Raw genomic sequence first — 20494 nt, forward strand, 5'->3', positions numbered from 1 at the left:
CTGGTGTTATGGCAAGAATTAAAAAGTTAGACACTGAAAGTTTGTTTAAAAAAAAAAAAAACAACACACAACAACAACAACAACAAAGTCACACTACATTCACTTGGAGGATGGCTAAAACAGTGTCCCTCGTTGATGACCTTACAGTACAGGTCAAGGAGAGATCCGGGGAGCAACAGATCAGATTGCATTCCTTTACTCCATTATAGCCTTGGTGTCTTCCAGATTCTCCCTCGCTGAGAAAATAAAAAGTAAGGGCTATAAATTCCCATGCTTCATGGTGTTAATTGATTGCAAGCTGGGGTCAGAAAGACATTTCTCCCCAAGGAGTACTCCTGCACAATTTAGAGGCACTGCGGGGGTTCTAACATGCCTCAAAAGCATTAAGTGGTGGTCACTGTCGAGTACCAAATAGCAAAATTTAGTATGCTTTCAGTTTGTGCTCACAAGGGAGGCGTGAGAGCATTGAGGGGTTCCCATCTCCTCAAGAGTGAGGGTTTTTAATAAGCGTATCACCCAATGAGGTCTTTCCTTTGGCAGCCAAAAAAAAGGTAGCATTTTTAAAGAGAAAATATGTTTTAAGAGACAGTCATGGATTTTTAAAAAGAAGAAAAATAAACAGAAAGGAAAAGTGTATCCTTTCAAAAGACTCTTCAACACATGAGTAGAACGAATATATGATGGGCAATAAAGAACAAGGATTCAGGGTGCTGATTTAGGGTTTCATCCGACCTCAGTCAAGCAGACAGGTACCCTGACTTGCTCACCTGACATGGGTGAGTTACTGACACTATAGAAGCCAACATCCGTCATCTGCAGCATGCGCGTGGTTTTCGTCCCTGCCTCATCAGCTTTGTATCAGTAAATGATACGATACACATGGAATGCTTAGTACCACCCAGGAGTGTAGGAAACACACAGGAAACATTTACTGTTTATTTCCCAGGTAAGCAGTGCAATGCAGGGTCTGGAATCAAGCAGCTGAGCTTTACATCCATGGCTTTGCCACCTACTTCCAATGACATTTCCAACACCATTGGGAAGTCAGGGGACCTCTTCAAAGCTTCAGTGCCCCCATCAATAAAAGGAAACAATAGTACCTACCTCACAGCATGCGTTAGGATTAAATTAAGTAATCTGTGTTAAACATAAGAATGTCTGGCACAGAGTGATTTCTCTCTAGTGTCAGCTATCACTTAATGCTGTTACTATTACTACCATCAGTACTGCTGCTCTATGAACAAACCCTTTATTGATGCTGACACAGCCAGCAGGGATCAAAACACTTTGCGGAACTTTGTAATGCACAGAAAAAAATGTGTGCAGATGGAGATATAAAACCAGTTTCTCCGGAGGCCTGAGAGGGGCCCAAGCAGAAAGTGAATGCTTATTTCTAGCACCTTCGGTTCCTACCCCTGTTAAGCTGTTCAAGTGGGGATGTCTCTGGCTTTGCCCCTTCCAAGCCCTCACCCTTTGGGGGTGATGACGGGCAGCCTGTGAGCTGTGCTGAGTGTCTTTCCTGCTAATTATCACCACTCCCCCCGCTTATCTGTGGCTTGCATTTCTCCTGGCCCAGGGTGCTCTCTAGCTGAGCACCTAATGGTGGATTCAGCCATTATCATCTCTCACCCATCAGCGAATAATCGTTATTGTTTACTCGCTTCTCTTTTTATGAGGAGCACCGTTATGAAGATGGTTTTCTTTCCTTGTTTCCCATGAGGCTCTTTATTTTATAGACCTGCTTTCAACTTAGCACGGCTTTATTCTGTTCCAGAAAACTACTCATCATTTACTGATTTTCAACATAAAAAAAAAAAGTTTTCTTTTCTCCCACAAATCAAACTGTTCGGCCCAAGCCTTACTGATCTCAACCTCCCTTGTTTCTAGGAAAACAAACCTTCCAATCTCATCTCAGAACATTTGCTTTTTTCTATACCTATCCCATATAGCTTCTCTCCCTAATGTTATTTCATCTTGAGAAACTTAGGGGAGGCATGTTTGTGTGGGAGTTGCCATGAAAAATGAAGCTTAGGATATTGTAAATGCTAATTAGTACAGAACAATGGGGCAAATACTCAACCAAGAAATTCCTTTGTTTTCTCAGAGGTCACAGAAATTACCTTATCTTACCCCCACCCCCATTGATGACCCTTAGAAGCCTCAAATAATTAAATACTTTGAACCACAATTTGCATCCAAACTTAGAAATAAAAACAACCAACCATGGTTGGAAGGGACATCATCCTAAATTCTTCCCAGTTCTATTCTCACAACTAATTTTCTGATTTTTCTTTTTTTACTATGAGAATGTATGACTTTTGTAATCGGGGGGGGGGACCTTTTTAACAACTTTTTATTGGTAATATTGAAAGAAGTAGACAGATGATCTCATCAAACCAATGCTTTTCTCTTCCCTCCTTTTCCGGAGATATCGGGGAAGGATCGCTAACGGCAGCGATGCCGGATTGTGTCACGGGCTGGGTTTCGGAAGGCTTACAATATAATCTCTCTGCCAAGCATCCGCTATCGCATTTTTAGCTTACTGTTTGGGGTCTCATGTTTTTGCAATCCAACTCTTGACTCATTGTATGTGTACGCACACTTTGTTCCAGACTGTCTGTCAGAAGAACACTTCTTTCTAAATGAAGAAAAGTGTTTCTGCTGAATGCCAAGACTATATGAGGAATCATAGTGCGAGTTGCTATTTCTTTGTTCCTGCTGGGTTAATTGCTTTAAAGACAAAAATCAAGGGCAAGTGTGCCACTAAAAAAATGTTTTGCAGGGCACACATACGCCCCCCCCCCCTTGTACCTTTTGAATGATCACAAACCGCATTTGCCAACTTTTGATCAAGGTGACAAATCTTGGCTCAGAAGAGAAATTTAGCGATGTGTCAGCCCCATCAATAAGCTCTAAGGAAAAGTAATTCATTTTTAATGGAAATTCTGTTTACAAAATAGACTAGGTATATAACCAAACTCTAAGAGGAGATAACTCACCCTGGCAAATAGGCTGCATACCTAATAGAGTAAAATAAAAGTGAAGCAGAACACATTGTACTTACGGAAATAAAGTACATGCAACATTTTATAGTTACTACAACAGTGATTTTGCATCATACAGAAGCTTTTGTGCTCAGCCTTGATTTAGATTCAAGAAGTACAAAAAAAAAAAAAAACTTCGGAAAGATGAAAAAGGAATGGAGCCATTCTATTAAGTAAAATTTGATCCTTACTTTTCAAAAATCTTTAGAACAATACAAGTTCCTTTCAGTGCCTAGAATTGATTGGGTCTTCGCCAGTTTCTAACCTCCAATGGTCTAGTGCCTCTTGCTCCTTAATAAATGTGACATCACTACCATTATAGATATTATGAAAACATTGCTTACATTCTTTTGTTTCCATTCTGTAATTCGCTTTCCACGCAGACTCTCTAGGCACCTGGGGGTGGAGAGCATTATTCCCGATTGGCAAATGAGAAAAACAAAGCCCTGAGTGGCTCTGCTCCCTGCGGAAAATCACTGACATAATCCATCCAACAACTCTGGGTACTCACCACCCCCATTTGCCAGGGGAACAAACACATAAATGGCTCTCCCATTTGGCTAAAGGATCTTAAGCTCCCTCTAAACGTATTCAGTTTCCACCACACACTCAGAAACAAAAAGAATTAAACAGAGTCCTTGGAAAATATAGAAATGAAAGGCAAAGCCTTACTCGTCTACTAGAGCTAGTGAAGCCTAGAGTAACAAAAGTTAAGCGCAGGATAACCAGGGATGATAATTGAGATCACCAAACATGCTAGAAAATATTCCAAAGATTTAAACAGTAACAACAACAGCAACAAGTCTTAAATAAGTAAACAACAACGAGGAAAAGACCAGGATAGGAGCTTAGGGAAGTAAGACACAGACACTGAACATCCATGCTGCTAAAAATAACATAGTTGCCGGTTTATGTGCCCCTGGGGATCAGCTATTCCCCAGCTGCTAGCTCCTGGCATATAGCTCATGCTCAGTCATTTTTGAAGGAAGTCTAAATGCACCAAGGTCCCCCCTCAATGAGTCTAGGTCTAGCAGAGAAATAAACATGAAAGCAAATAGTTGTTACAAAGCAAGGTCATCTTGATAATAATAGCTAACAGTTTTTGAGCACGTTTTGAGGCCCAAGACCATCATGTGCATTAATTCATTAAACCTTCACAGTAGCCCTATGAGTTAGGACCTCTTAACAGCCTCACTGTACAGATAAGTAAACTGGCACAAAGTCACCCAGACAGCTGCAAAACCGGAATGAGAAGCCAACATTGGTAGCGTAACACTGGTAACGACTGGTACCACTTAGCGTAACAACACTGTGTGTTGTAGAAGGAGGAGACTCTATGTTAAATCACGCCCACCGGGGTGGACTGCACAAATGGCCACGACTATTCATTCCGTCTGTATTCATGCTCTTTGCAACTGCCTTTCCATTTCCTCCCAGCAGGAGGAGAATGTGTTTCCCACCCCATGAGTCTGGACTGGCCTCGTGACTGACTTTGGCCAATAGAATGCAGGAGGGACAGATGTTCCTGTTGTAAGCCTGGGACTCAAGAGGCCTTGCTTCTGTTTATTTTCTTGGGACTGCCATGTGAATAAGCCTGGGGTAGCCTGCTGGATCATCATCGCACGGAACACAACTGAGGCAGTTGGATAATCCCAGCTGAGGCCTCAGAGATGTGAGAGAGTCTATCCAAGATCAGCAAAGCCTGCTACATGACCTGCAGTTGATGGCAGATACAGAAGGAGTCCAGCTGAGCCCAATCTAAACTGCCAACCCACAGAGTCAGGAGCTAGATAAATAATTATCGTTTTAAGCCACTACATTTTAAGATGGTCCGTTACACAGAACTGAGTGATACACCCACCGTTTCAAAATTTTCTAGAATCGTGCTTACATTTTTTTAAGTCATATAAATGCATGCATCTTAGAACTGCCAAGATAAAAATATTTTCGCAGGACCAATGTGGCAAACTATTAGGATCTTCTACCAGGACTATGTCAAAAAATGTAATCAAAACAAAATGAAACAAGGACTTTCACGGACCCTGTTTAGTTATGTGGTAGGCTGACTTCAGCTCAGGTCATGATCTCACAGTTCGTGAGTTCGAGCCTGCTTTGGATTCTGTGTCTCCCTCTGTCTCTGCTCCTCCCCCACTTATGCTTTCTCTCTCTCTCTCTCTCTCTCTCTCTCTCTCTCTCTCTCTCTCTCAAAATGAATAAACATTAAATTTTTTTTAATAAAATAAAATGGTCCCCAGTGATCCCCAGCTTCTCTTGAGGGTGTCCTACAAGGCTGCAGCCAAGGTGTTGCTGGATCAGCGACCTCATCTGAAGGCTCAGTGAGGGAAGAAACAACTTCCAAGGCCACTGCATGATTGGTGGCAGGATCCAGTTCCTCGCGGGCTGTTGAACTCAGGTCCTCAGTTCCTTGCTGACTGTTGGACAGAGGCTGTCCTCCAGTCCTTGCCTGGGGACGCCTCCACAGGGCAGCGCACAATGTGGCTGTTTCCTTCTTCAGAGAAGGCACAGGAAAGGAGTCAGAAAGAGTATGAGCAAGATGGAAGTCCCAGTCTATCATAACCTAATCTTGAAATCTCTATTTCATCACATTTGCCATATTCTATTCATGGGAAGCCACTTACTAGGTCCAGCCCAGGCAGAAGGCAAGGGACGTGCACAAAGGCACGAATACTGGGATGTGGGGATCATTGGGAACCACTTCAGAAGCAGCCTGCCACATAACCAAATTCTAGGAAATTGTGAAGATACGAGTTTTTTAAACAGGGACTGACACATCGTATCTCAAAACGCTAAGCCTTCAGGAACCAACTCTTGAAACTTGAAGGGGGCGATTTTTTTAAGTACAAATCATGCAGTGATCTTTTTGTCCCAAAAGAATAACAAAGGGCGAAACTATAAATAAGTTTTAAAGGTTTAGGAAAATTCTCAGATGCTGGTTCTGTAATAGAATATTAAAGGGCATGAGGAACTTGTACAGTCGATCCTTAATGTTTTCAGAGTAACGTCAAGAAAGACAACCTTAGCTCCCCACGAAACGTCCCTCAGAGGCAGGCAAGATGGACCATTGGCCTAATCCGTTGTGGCATTTCTTATATACTTATGCATAACACTATGTGGGAATGCAATAAAAATTTAAACAAGGTACTACAGTTCAACAAAATAGAAGGATGCAGCCTTTGAAAAACGGAGACACGGCACCCCGCCAGTGTCTCGGGCACTTGATGTGCCCATGATCCCTTAGTTCCCTCCTCAGAAGCTCATCTAAATCATAGATCCAGAAAGCTGGCCTTGATTCCTCACAGAATTAAGGAGAAGAAAACAGGGTTTTGTAGCATATTCCCGTTAGCGAGGGGAGGAAAATATCTGAATCCATATGACAGGGTTCTCTTTCATACCTACATTCTGTTCAAGTGTTTAAAACAGCAAAGCCATCTATTTTGCCCTCAGGCAATGTCTAAGTATCTATTTTCGGGATACGCTTGGGGCTTGAGGGGATTCGTTTCCCTCAAGTTTCTAAGGAGAAGAAGGATAGGTGCATTGAGGCTCATGCTTTACAATACACACAGTAGGGCAGAAAAAAATGTTGCCTGCTAAAGCAGTCACGCTTAATTAGAAGGTAAACATCCCTCCACGAAAAGGATGAATTTAAAAGTTTCCGCAGAAGCGGAGTCAAACATTTTGACATTGTCAGAGCAATAGCTTCTGTCAATCAACCTGAATTCTCTTTAAGCCTTAAACATATAAGTCACATTGAGAGGGTTATGCATTTCACAAGTGGATTTATATATAAATACTTTTGCTGGCTCCAGTTCAACACAACAAAAGAAGTCAAACATTAGTCTGTATTTGTATTTCTTTGCTGAAGTGTTTTGACATAAACTGCACACAATCCTAGCTGAAAAGCAGCAGGCAGTTTGGAACTAACTGCTCCTCACACTTGCATTCTTTTGATAGGATTTTTTTTTCCTCCTCGGAAAATTAGAAAGCTTAGGAGTGAAAAGTTTGCTCAAACTTAAGAGAAACAAAGGCAGCAGAGCGTTTCTGAGAACTTCGAGCTGCGCACAGAATTCACTTTCTACGACATCTCAGAATGCCTATACGTTATCAGATTCCCGAATTCCAACTGCACAATTTGTGGTCAGCACTTATACTTTTTGAAGACAGAAAGTAGTACCTATTACATCTAGAAGTCACTCAGAACAGGATTCTAGTTTTTAACTGATTCAGTCCTTCCAAAACAGAGAAAAGACATTTGTAGCTAAAACCCACTAAATAGCCAAGTCTCATCGCAAAATACTGTTGAAGACACGAATGGAAAGGAATGGCATTTTGTAGAAATTTTCATAGTCATCTATGTCTATGTGGAGTTAGAAACACATCTCTGGAAATCATCTGTGTAGTCCATTACTGACATGAGAATGCTGAACCGCAAACCACCCTGAAACTCATAAACTTGAAACACAAGCATATTCTCACACTCAGCAGTGGTAGGGTTGGCTGCCTGTAGCTTGGACGATGGGCCCCAGGCTGCAGGTTAAGTTCAGATCTATTCCATGTGTCTCTTCCTCCTCCTCGGATCAGCAGTTGCCAGGGTCTATGGTCAGCTCCTTAAGACTCATTTTAGGACTCAGGCTACAGCCGCAGTGGCTACATCATGAGATACGGTCCTCCCTGAGGATCACCAAAGTGCAAAAAGGCTAACCCATCACACAAGCACATCCAAAGCCTGTGCTTGTGTCATGTGTACTAACACCCCTTTGGTTAAAACAACTGACATCATCAAATCCAAAGTCCAAAGGTGGGGGATTGTACTTTGCCACGATGAGGCCATGAAAATAAATCAGCCTTCCACACTACCTTTCGTGGATGTTATTGCCAACCTTAAGTAGCCAGTGGAAAAGTTTTGCTTTCTTCCATATTTCAATATCACCGTTATATTTAAAAATTAAGAATCTAAAGCGCATGTGTTTTTCCAAAAAATGTTTGTACTTCATTGGAAATCTGCATACAAAGGGCAATCTATGGTTGAAAAAATTCCCGTGGTTATGAGTTTTATACCAAATATGAATACATGGATATGCAATTTATGTATACAGAGGTATATTAAGGTAGATTAAGTTTATAATTACCTTTAGATTTAGATATATAACTCTTTTACTATTTGTTTTCTTTTCTAAATAGCTTAGTTGGAAGTCAACTGGGCTGTAGCCCCTACCTTATTAAGTTCTTAAAGGTAGCATGTGATTCCAAAGAAGATAAATCTTAAACAAAACAAGATGAAAAGAAGCTAAAATAAATACTAAAATTCAAGTTGTGTTTTGCTTGTTGGTTCAGAAACTGGTGCTGGTAAGAGGTGAGCAAGAAAGAGGCCACTCTGGATTGGTAGGTGGCAATTTGAATAAGCCAGAGAACTGACTTTTGATGCTTGTCTTGAGCGGCTGCAAGATGAGATCTTCACACCCACCTTCCAGAATCTTCCAAGTTTATACAGAGGCCTTAAGTCACTGGGTTCAGTTATACATACTGTCCAGATGGTCCCAGCAACACATTGCTCTCTCAAGGCTGTGTCCTTGGAAACGGCTCCCAATCCAGGAACGGTGGACAGAACTTTCCAAGGACAAGGGAAGGAGTGAGGAGCCTCCAATCGCCGGCTTCTGCTTTCAGGTCAATGGACCGTCACCTCCTCTCCATGGCCTCCTCTACAACTCCAGCCCTCAACCAGTCTTACACACACATCCCTCCTCCACTGTGCATCCTGAGCAGTCAGCAAGGGGTTTCATTAGCATAGAGGTGGCTCGTTCTGTGGCTATCTGGTTGTACTAGAGGCAGATGCCACAGCAACAATACAGGTACATGTAAGAGACAACACAGAATAACATAATAACTCCCAAAAGGAGTAACAATTTTTTTCCACCATGACCCACATAATCTGAACCACTAATTTATTAAGTCCCCTAGGCCAAGGGTCAGATCACTCAGGGCATCTACTTGTGTCCTTGTTGTGATTTAATTAAGATGATACCTTAGCTTATTCATTGGATATGAATACACATTCTTTTTTTTATAAAAGTACAGGTACCTACCTCCTTGCCAGGCAGTAGTCATATCCAAGGCCATCCGATTTTGGAGGGTAGCTTTTCTCATCAGAGTCATTTCAGTGTTCACAAGGACAGGCTTTGCCAGCTATTCCTTAAGACTTGCTGGGTGAATTTAATAAAGACTCCAATGACCTCCCCCAGCAGAAATAAATAAATAAATAAATAAATAAATAAATAAATAAATAAATACTTTACTCTTCCTGAGACAGAGCAGCAACTTCAACTTCTTCTGTTCATTTGAGGCTTTATGTAACAACCCCAAGTTAAAGTGCTCCCATACTTATATACTTTTCCTCCAGAATCCTGGATTGGCTACACTCCAGTGGCCTAATTAGCTAGTCCAGAATGTACCAATTTCTAAAGCAAATAGATGTGTGAAGTTGACACAGCAACCTTGCTTTCTTTGGAACAAGTTATTTAAGAAAATGTCTATCTATAGCAGTATCTTTTCCTAATGGATGGTAGCAAAAACACTCATTTCTAATTATTCTAAAGAAACCATCTCACAGTTGGTTTTGGGTATAATCACATGTTCCTTCAACAAGAGTTTAGTATAAGGGATTTATATAAGGGATAGACTATATCCCCTCAGGACCAGGGAGAAATCATTTTCTGTATATTTTTCCTGTTTGCCCATAATTTGACTTCAAATTCCTTCAGGTCAAGGACTGTTCTCTTTGCATCCCTGAAAACATCTTCTACTATGTCTTGAATTTATGAAGCATTTGATAAATCTGCCCAAATGATTCAAATGAGTTGTATCATTGGATTGCACCTCTTATAAATCCATTGGCTTAGAAGAGTATTTACTAGTCTTTCAGAGAAGACAATGATTGTTCTTGACAGCAGTAGGTAAATTATGAAAAATGAGGAAAATCACCAGAATGAGAGACCAAACTTTGAGTCAAATATAGTTGGGCTCCAACCAAAATGGCAGGAGAAACTATATTAGCTTCACGGGAAACCACTGGAGCTGGATTTCATTTCCTGTCTTAAAAGAGAATCTTCATTTGCCCAGAGATGTTTTGGCTGGAACATGTAGAGAGTGAGTGCCTGGTGAGACACTAGACTCAAGAAAACTGTGCTGGTTGTAAATAATTTTATACATGCAGCAAAAGAAAACTCATGAAAGCTAGAACATTCAAAAGGTACCACGGAAGCTATCTGGAGTATAAGCCTGTAGCCTTATATATAATTTGATTAACTTGTTTATGCAATGACACATTCAAATGTCCAAATAACTCCCACTTTACAAGCTTAAAAACTATTAAGACCTTGGTTTGCCTTCAGAAAATAGCTTAGTAAAATTTGGGGGAAAACTGAGACAATGATGTGATTTTTATGTAGCAATAACCCACTTAAAAATATTCCTGGCTTGGGGCACCTGGGTGGCTCAGTCGGTTAAGAGGCCAACTCTTGATTTCAGCTCAGGTCATGATCTCACGAGTTTGTGAGATCAAACCCCACTTCAGGCTCTGCACTGACAGCATGAAGTCTGCTTAGGATTCTCTCTCTCTCTCTCTCTCTCTCTCTGCCCCTCCCATGCATGCATGCACACTCTCTCTCTCTCTCAAAAAAAAAAAGATTCTCTCTCTCTCTGCCCCTCTTCCCTGCTCTCTCTAAAAAAATAAATTAATTAAATTAAATTTTAAAATGTTCCTGCCTTACTTTCAGAAGTTTGAAAACAATTGTTACAAAACAAACTCACGTGGTTAAAAATACATATCACCATATACTAACTTTGCTTTAATTTTATTAAAATACACACAGATAAGCTCTAAAAATAATCATCTAAGATTATCATTCCTTTTCTTATCAACAAATGATTACAATTTAAGCTAGTGTTAAGTTCGTCCTCTCAATATAAGTTCCTCAACTTCAAGCACTCAGGATACCACTTTCTACCTCAAGTCATCTGATAAACATGTTCCTCTCCTCTAATGCCCATATCCACCAATACCCATTTACTGACTAAAAAACCATTTCCCCTTATGATGGGCATTGAGGAGGGCACTTGTTGGGATGACAACTGGGTGTTGTACGTAAGTGATGAATCATGAGAATCTACCCCCAAAACCAAGAGCACGCTGTATACACTATATCCTAGCCAACTTGGCAATAAATTATATTTTAAAAAACAAAACAAAACAAAACAAAACAAAAACCATTTCCCTTTGACCAAATGATTGCCTCTCCAATTTTCTGGAATTCTAAGCAAAAGAGGAGTTTTTTTTTAATGTTTTTAAATATTACAGAAAAATTTAAATATACACAAACTAAACACGCATCATTAGAGTAGTAGAAGTCTCTACTGGAGACTTCCATTGATAAAACTGCAAGTTAATGCTTAACACAGCATCTCATTCTCTTTTGTCCCCAACTCTGTTCTTTATTAGAATTCCAAGAGGGCGAGGAACAAATGATTCCCTGCCTCCTCTCCAGCTCCAACCTGCGACGTTTCTTTCCGAACCACTCCTTACCCATCCTCACACTCAACTTGATCTCCCTTAATCCCATGAGGAATTTTAGAAAATGAAAGGCAGCTCCTTTTATTCATAAATTCATTCATTCACCAGCTATTTATGGTTATGTGCCAGGAAATGCAATAGGTAGTGAAGATTCTATGTAGGAGTTGGGCATGATTTCCATCCCACATGGAGCTAAAACGGTAATGAAGGAGAACAAAAGATACATGGTTACAATCAGGTGTGATTAGTGCTGTAACAGGGACATTCAGCTTACTCTTGGAGTAGAGGAGTCTCCCCAGACAGGTGGAGGGGCTGGTTGGTCAGGGGGTATTGTTTGGAAGAGGTAATACCTCCATGATATCTATCTACATAGACTAAAGGATGATTAGAAATCAACCAGGCAAATCTATAAGGGGGAAGTGTTCAAGGCAGAGAGAACAGCACATACAAAAGCCCAGATGTGGAGAGCTTGGTACATTTGAAAAAATCAAACTTCAATATGGCTAGAGCACAGACTCTGCATGGAGAAGAGGCTTTAGGTGAAATAATAAAGGAACAGGTGAGCCTGGGAAGATAATCAGCGGCTAGTTTTTGCAGCACTTGTATTTCAAGTGACAGGAGCTTGGATTTCACCTTGAAGGTGATGGGAACAATTGATGAATAACAAAAAGGACCATGACATAACCAGATTTGATTTTAGAGTGATTGCTTTCGTCACAGGTGAAGACTAGATTGAGCAGGAAGGTGGGGGGAGACAAGGAGACGGGAGGGGAGACATGTTAGGGGCTGTGGCAGTGTTGCAGGTGAGAAATGATGGTGGCTTTCTTGGGGGTGGAGGGAATGGAAATGGAGAGAGGTGGAGGGATTCAAGGAGTACGGTGGAGGGAAGGACGATGACATTCAGTGAAGAGTTGGTTCTGGGAAGAGAGAGAGAGATCAGTGATGATTTCTGGATTTCATATGATGCTCAGGTTCCTGTTTGACCAAGAGGGTAGACGGTGGTGCCATTTGCCAAGATACACAGTCCATATTGAGTCCAGAGTCCCCGGGATATGTCAGTAGCTACATGGGGCCTTGGATGAACAAGATTAGATTGGACAAATGCAGATCACAGAAATCATCATGGAATTTTGACAGTCACTTGCCCTATTATTTTAATGTGTCCCCTCATTGGACATTTGCCCCTTTACCATAAGCCACCAACTTGATGCAGGGGAAAGGGATCTGGGTTAGGAATCAGGAGACCTGGGCTCTAGACCAAGCTCTGCCACCCAGAGTCTGTGTGGCCCTGAGAAGATCCTTTTCAGTCTCTGGGTTTCATTATGTGCAGAACAACAAGATTAAAATTATCCTCAACTTTCTTTTCAATCTCAACATCCCATTGTTATTGTTCCATTTAATCTGTTCCCTGCTCACTAAAGTTTACTTTTGAAAAATAAACCATCAGTAAAAAATAAAATGAAATAACCCTTAGTAAGACATTGAATAAGCAATGTTACAGGCAGTGAAACTCCCTTTAATTCTCTCATATCAAAAATACTTTTAAAAAGCTTCTTCATAGCAGAAAAGTATCCTGGGTTGCTATTAATGCTCTTTGTTTTGGTTATTCTACCAGATATCAGGAGGTTTGGTAGATAGCTTTCCCTCCTGTCTAGCACAGCTACTCATAGCACAGTACCTGCATAACAGTACCTGAAATTTAACTACTCCAATTTCTATAAATAAGAAAACATCAATAAGCACTTGACTTTGAAATTATCTTACCATCTATTTTCTAGCATTATTTTGAGTTATAAAAAAATAAAAGAAGAAAGAAAAGCAGTTTCCTTCATTTCATTATTCCTTCTGGAAGAGCTATACACCAGCTCTCATTTCTTGATAGTAATTTCCTTTGTTATGGTGAGTCCCTTGCAGAAAATAGATCTGAAATAGCTTTGGAGACAGCTTCCTTTCACTGTTACATAGCCAGCAGTAGCAACCCAAGTCAACAGGGAATGAAATCAAAGCAAATTTGCTCTCATGTCTCATTTAAACATCAAGCCCGTATATCGGACAGCTTCTAGAATATTTCCATCACTGCGTCTCACTGCCACCTTACACAGTGGCACAGCACCTGGCACATAGTCATAACAAGAGCCACTATTATGGGGTCCTTGTTAATACTAAGCACCGTACCAGGAGCTCACCATATATATCTCAGTACGTTTTCACATCCAGACTGTGAGTGAGATGGGTTTTATTTTTAGCCATCGTGGAGGTGAGGAAATTCAGACTCAGAGAAGAACTTGCCCTAAGTCCCTTCACAAGTAAAAAGTGGTGGAACCTGGGACTGAAAGGCAAGCCATCCAATGTCAGAGTCTGGGCCTTAACAACTGGTCTGCATGGCTTCCACACAAGCACTCAACGAGCATTATGGTTGAAAGGATGTGTAGATGCATGGATTGTCTTCATTTCTTCTCAGATCTGCTCATCCTGACTTCCCTGCTTCTGTTGGCCCACACGGCAATCCTTTGACAACCCATATCTTTAAAAGGGCTTCCTTCCCTGTCTCCCTCCAACACAATTACACAGCAGGCCATGTTCTAGGAGCAGTAAATTCTCTGTTCTCCAGAGCTTACTTACATTCTAGGGGAGTAAGTAGACAATAAACAAGTAAACGCATAAATCAACAAAAGACCTGCAGATTGTGGAAAGTGTTTCAAAAGCAATGAGACAGAACACAGGGAAAGAAAGTGATTGGGAGAGAGCTATTTTCATCTGTCCTATCTATACTCTTTCCTCTAGCCATTCCCACTGCCCAATCCCAATGGAGGTTCAGCTCTTGGAATCCTCATTATCAGCATGGCCTCGTAACTGATCTCTCTACTTTCAGGTTCTTTTTTCTACAGTTTTTCATGATGGCCTCTTTCAAATAATCTTCTGATAATGTGTTTTCTTATTTTCCCTTTTGCTGTACTTGGGCTCAAACATCTCATCTTATACCCAAATCCTTCCATCATCTGATCTCCTCCCACACATCCAGAAACATCTTTCTTCTTTCATCCACATGTGCATCTGAAGCACCTACCATGTCTTAGTCATGATAGAGTCCACAGTACAAGCCATCTGGTTCTTTTGGACACGTTTCTTGGGTCCCCTACGTGTTCTATGCTGATTCCCAGATGCCTAATACCAGAACACTCTTTTCTTCTCTGTCCATCTATAAAACTTTCTTTCTTATCTAGGGCCCCACTCACATTCCAGTTTTGCAACTAAGTTTCCTCTATGTATGCTATTGGCGCTTACATCCTTGTAAACAGTCACATGAGCTTCCATAGCTTTCCCTTCCAGCACATTGCTCTGTAATGCTCTTTAATCATTGCCTGACTGTGTGTGTCATATACGTCTGTGTGTGACTGAAGGCGGTACCTTTATGTGTTCAGGACAACAACCAGTTCTTATACTCTTCTCTTACTCCGTAGGGTCAATGATCACAATAGCAGCAAGAATACATTTAGCGTTTATCATGAGCAAAGCACCATGTTGCGTTTTATACCTTTCAATCCATTACTCGTCCCCACAGTTTTGTGAAGAAGTCAGCCTTTTTGCCCCGTTTGGCAGATGACAAAACTAAGTCTTGGGGCGCCTGGGTGGCGCAGTCGGTTAAGCGTCTGACTTCAGCCAGGTCACGATCTCGCGGCCCGTGAGTTCGAGCCCCGCGTCAGGCTCTGGGCTGATGGCTCAGAGCCTGGAGCCTGTTTCCGATTCTGTGTCTCCCTCTCTCTCTGCCCCTCCCCCGTTCATGCTCTGTCTCTCTCTGTCCCAAAAATAAATAAACGTTGAAAAAAAAATTAAAAAAAAAAACTAAGTCTTGAAGAGGTGACTTGACTTACATGAGGCCACACTGTTTGCAAATGGCAAATCTGGAATTTAAACCCAGAGAGTGCGGATTCTGAGTGTTCAACCTAGCCTCTAGGCCATGCTGCCTGAACACAAATTTCTGCTTTATTTTTAATTCCTGTCCCTAGCTACTTCCTAAAAAGACTCAAGACTCTCCACAGGAAAAGACACCGTGTCAGGGGTAGCACGGTGGGAACAGAGAGGGTGTGTAACTCCAGTGCGGGACTCTGTCTTCTGGGGGTTGCTGCTGCCAGGACTCGGTGGGGACAAGCCACAGCCACTACACCCGACCAGGAGGTGAACTTTCGCCTGAAAAATTGGTGGGTAAGAAGGGGAAATACCTTGAACACAAAGTCATTGCACAGGAGAGCAGCAAGGTGGAGAGGACAAACACAGCAAGAATCATGCTACCCACATTAGGGCTTCCAAGCAATGGACTTGGGGTTCTCCTCCACACTCAGTGCATTTCTGATAATGCAGCTCCAAAGCACTGGGAGTAGAGGAGGAGGGGTAGTTGATTTTTATCAAGAACAGCAGCAAGCCATTCAACAGATTCGACATTCTTTTAATGTTTTTGCCTATTCCTTAGTCCCTTCCTATTTTTATAAGTAGTTCTTCTGTAATGTGACGTAAGTGCTCACTTGAAGTAGGTCCCCACTCTCTGAGAGCCTCCCTTTAAAATATCTGGTATATTTGGGGGTCCTGGGTGGCTCAGTCGGTTAAGCATCTGACGTCGGCTCAGATCACGATCTCACGGTTCATGGGTTCAAGCCCTGCGCCAGGCTCTGTGCTGATCTCTCGGAGCCTAGAACCTGCTTCAGATTCTGTGTCTCCCTCTCTCTCTCTGCCCTTCTCCCATTCTCTCTCTCTCTCCCTCTCTCTCTCAAAAAAATAAATAAATAAATACACATTAAAAAATAAATATCTGTCATTTTGAATCTCAGTCCTTATTATTCATTTTCATTGGTCTTCGTTTTGCTGAGCTCTCGTGATTGAACTGGAGCCTCCTTCACATTACTCTCTCCTTTTTATAAAGTTTATGTGAACATAGGGGGAGAGGGCCACCTTTTCTAGAAGTGGGCATTTTCAGGCTGGTCTGCTATGAGACTGATGGATGAGAGTGCACCCAGTGACTCTTCCATGGGATCTAAGTTCTCACCCATGACTGCTTCACTGCTGGACCTCCTGTAGGTGTCTTAGTCTGGTCAGGCTGCTATGACAAATAGCACAGACTGTGTGGCCAACAAACATTTATGTCTCATAGTGCCAGAGACTGGAATTCTGAGATAGGATGTCAGCATGGGCAGGTGAGATCTCTCTTTCCAGTTGCAGGGTTCCTGTGTCTTCACATGATGGAAGGGGAGAGGGGCATTTCCAGGGCTTCTTTTATAAGGGCGTGAGCCACATTCCTGAGGGTTCCACCCTCATGGCCTTATCATCTCCCAGAGCCCCACCTCCCAGTACTATCACCTTTGGGGTTAGGATCTCAACATAAGAAATTGGGGGGAATACATTCTGACCATGGCAGTGGGACTAAAATAGGGGGAAGAAAAGATGTTACCTTAATTTGAACATACCTTTAAAATGTAATGGTCTGCACCAAAAGAAGAAAAATTAGGTTGGAAGTGAGGAAGATAGGTCAACTCCAAAGGTGTCTCTACTGAAGAGACGATGTATTTTAAGAGTTTTAAGGACAATAAGAAAAAAGGTCATACAGAAACATCTGTAACAGAACACCTTTATCTTTCAATTTTGATCATACTTTTTGGCCTGTGGATGGATTTTAAGTGGTAATTGTCTGCCAGCTACTCTGAAACAAGTAAAATACTTGTAAAAGTCTGTTAATTTTTTTTAAGCGCCATACGATAGGAGTGTGAAATACAATAAAAAGCTAAGAATCATATATAAGAAAGATAGCAATCAACATACCAAAAATTTAAATGAATACCAGGTTTAGGGTAAATCTCTCAGCAACTAAATTAAACAAACAAACAAACAAACAAAAAACTTGTAATCAGTTATAAAGTTCAGAATTTGATGACATCACCTGCCATAAGAAAAAAAATTATTTCTGCCTTGTTTTTCATGAAAACGTCCTCAATTGCCCTGTGTTGTCCTAAGAATACACATAATATAAACACATTTGAGGCTTTGAGGGGCTTACCCTTATTCTTAACATGAAAACTCAAATATCATCCTGGGCATATTGCCCAGTATCCAGTAGTCTATTGAGTTCAATGTGTTGAGAGTCTCTGATTTTGATTAAAACATACACCTGAGAAATTCATGAATGCATGCTTCCTTCAGGCCATTCCTAAACACCTCTTATGGCCATTACCAACACGCGCAGAGTTATTTAATTATGTCCTGAGGCAATGAGCCCAGCAGGGCGTAAGGTGATAGCCTTGAAAAGTAAGGGTTCAAAGACAGCATCTCGCCCAGGAGAAATGTCCTCACATAGACCCCGAATCCTGAGCTACCCCCATTTAGCAACCTGAGGAGCAGCTTCTTACAGTAAATGAGCTTCAACAGCAAACCACGAGAGGAGACAAACCCACCGCTTGTCTCTTGCTTTCATGCACTATCCAGCTTCCATAAGTGACATGCTTTTGGTCTTTGCTTAGCTGCGTTTAACAGGTTCAAAACCCCCGAGGTTGCTGATATGTGATTATATAAACATTTCTTCCAAGATACACATTTTTGCAAGTCCAAATAAATGGCATATATTCTGTTTGTAATTGGCGTTTATCAGTAGTCATTCTTCCTGTCTCTGAAAACCAATCCGGGCTTTGTTTTTCTCACTCAAAATCCTTTTTAAAGAAGAAAAATATATGTATTAAAGGTACAGCAAGCTTTAGTGTCTTATGTTGACCGTTCTCTGCCAAGAATCCCATTTTAAATGTTTATCCCCCCCCACACACAAAGTTGTGTGAAGGAACAAAGTGGATATTATTCCTTAAATCTAAGTTTAAACAGCTTAATGAGTGGAGCCATTTGAAGTAAATCATAATTGCTAAACAGGATTAGGTTTACAACAGCCTCGTGAAAGTCTGCAGGAAAGCACAACACAAAAACAGACGTAAGCAACCAAACTGCATTTGTAGGTAGCTGCTGTCCCAAGACGTCTTTCTCTAAAATGCTGGTATTATGAATCAGTGTGTGTAAATCAGGAAACTTCATGTCCCACGTCCTCACTTGATCCGTATTATTTATATTCCACACTCTATTATGTAACTGGCAAACATTTTCAAATAGTAAGACTCACATGCTACCAACGGTGATGTATAACCAAGCTGAATTACTTTCTCCTGCATTAGGAAATTAGGGCGATCCCACCCTGTCGTATTCATTTGCACACCCTTTGTACTACACAATTTATCTTCACTCTAATGGATTTTATGCAGGTGATTAAAAGTTGTGGGCTTACTTCTCAATTCAATTAGCTAAACTATTTCTTACCATTTCAAATCATAGCCTGAGGCTCCACAAGGAAGCAATTTTCAAAAACTTAGAAGTGGGACCTTCCTGTTCAGACCTCAGACCTGTAGTAAGAAAAGCCTAAGCCTTGATAAGATCCAGAGAAGAAAAGGATGCGTACGCAAGTGAATTGGAGCTTCTGTCAGTCTGCCTGTTCTGTTCTGTAAGCCCTCCATCCCCAACTATGTACTTGCACGCTTGCTGTTTTATTTTAATATAATTTATCATCAAATTGACTAACATACAGTGTGTAAAGTGTGCTTTTGGTTTTTGGGGTAGATTCCCGTGGTTCATCGCTTACATACAACACCCACTGCTCATCCCAACAAGTGCCCTCCTCACTGCCCATCACCATTTTCCGCTCTCCCCCGTCCCCCATCCACCCTTAGTTTGTTCTCTGTATTTAAGGCTCTTGTGGTTTGCCTCCCTCCCTCTCTGTTTGTAACTATTTTTTCCCCTTCCCCCGCCATAGCCTTCTGGTAAGTTTCTCAACATCCACATATGAGTGAAAACATATGGTATCTCTCTTTCTCTGACTGACTTATTTCACTCAGCATAATACCTTCCAGTTCCATCCACGTTGCTATAAATGGCCAGATTTCATTCTTTCTCATTGCCAAGTAGTATTCCATTGAATATGTAAACCACATCTTTTTTATCCATTCATAAGCTGATGGACATCAGTTGATGGAAAAGTGTCTATTCATGTTTTGTGACCATTTCTTCACTGGATTATTTGTTTTTCAGGTGTTGAGTTTGGTAAGTTCTTTATGGATTTTCGATACAAGAGGTCTTGGGTTTTTAATGAGGCCTGAGTTAGAGCTCTTTCCATAATTTGGCTATTGTTGAAAGCACTGCTATAAACATTGGGATACAAGTGCCCCTGTGCATCAGCACTCCTGTATCCCTTGGGTAAATTCCTAGCCGTTCTATTGCTGGGTCATAGAGTAGATCTGTTTTTAATTTTTTGAGGAACTTCCACACTGTTTTCCAGAGTGGCTGCACCAGTGTGCATTCCCACCAACAGTGCAAGAGGGTTCCTGTTTCTCCACATCCTTGCCAGTATCTGTAGTTTCCTGATTTGTTCATTTTAACCACTCTGACCAGTTTGAGGTGGTATTTCAGTGTGGCTTTGATTTGTATTTCCCTGATGATGAGTGATGTTGAACATCTTTTCATGTGTCTATTGGCCAACTGGATGTCTTCTTTGGAAAAGTGCCTATTCATGTTTTGTGCCCATTTCTTCACTGGATTCTTTGTTTTTCAGGTGTTGAGTTTGGTAAGTTCTTTATAGATTTTGGATACAAGAGGTCATGGGTTTTTAATGAGGCCTGAGTTAGAGCAAACACTTTGGGGCAATGTGTCTCAACAAGCCTGTGTCAGAACACTGTTCTTGCCAGATGCTTAGGAAAAGAGGGTTCTATGGTCTAGTAAGTTTGGGAAATGCACATTTCACAAAGTTCATTAGCATTTTAACACCTAACAGGACTCCCAGAAGTCCTACCTAAAC

Source organism: Prionailurus viverrinus, chromosome C2, assembly GCF_022837055.1.
Source record: "Prionailurus viverrinus isolate Anna chromosome C2, UM_Priviv_1.0, whole genome shotgun sequence".
Lineage (NCBI taxonomy): Eukaryota > Metazoa > Chordata > Mammalia > Carnivora > Felidae > Prionailurus > Prionailurus viverrinus.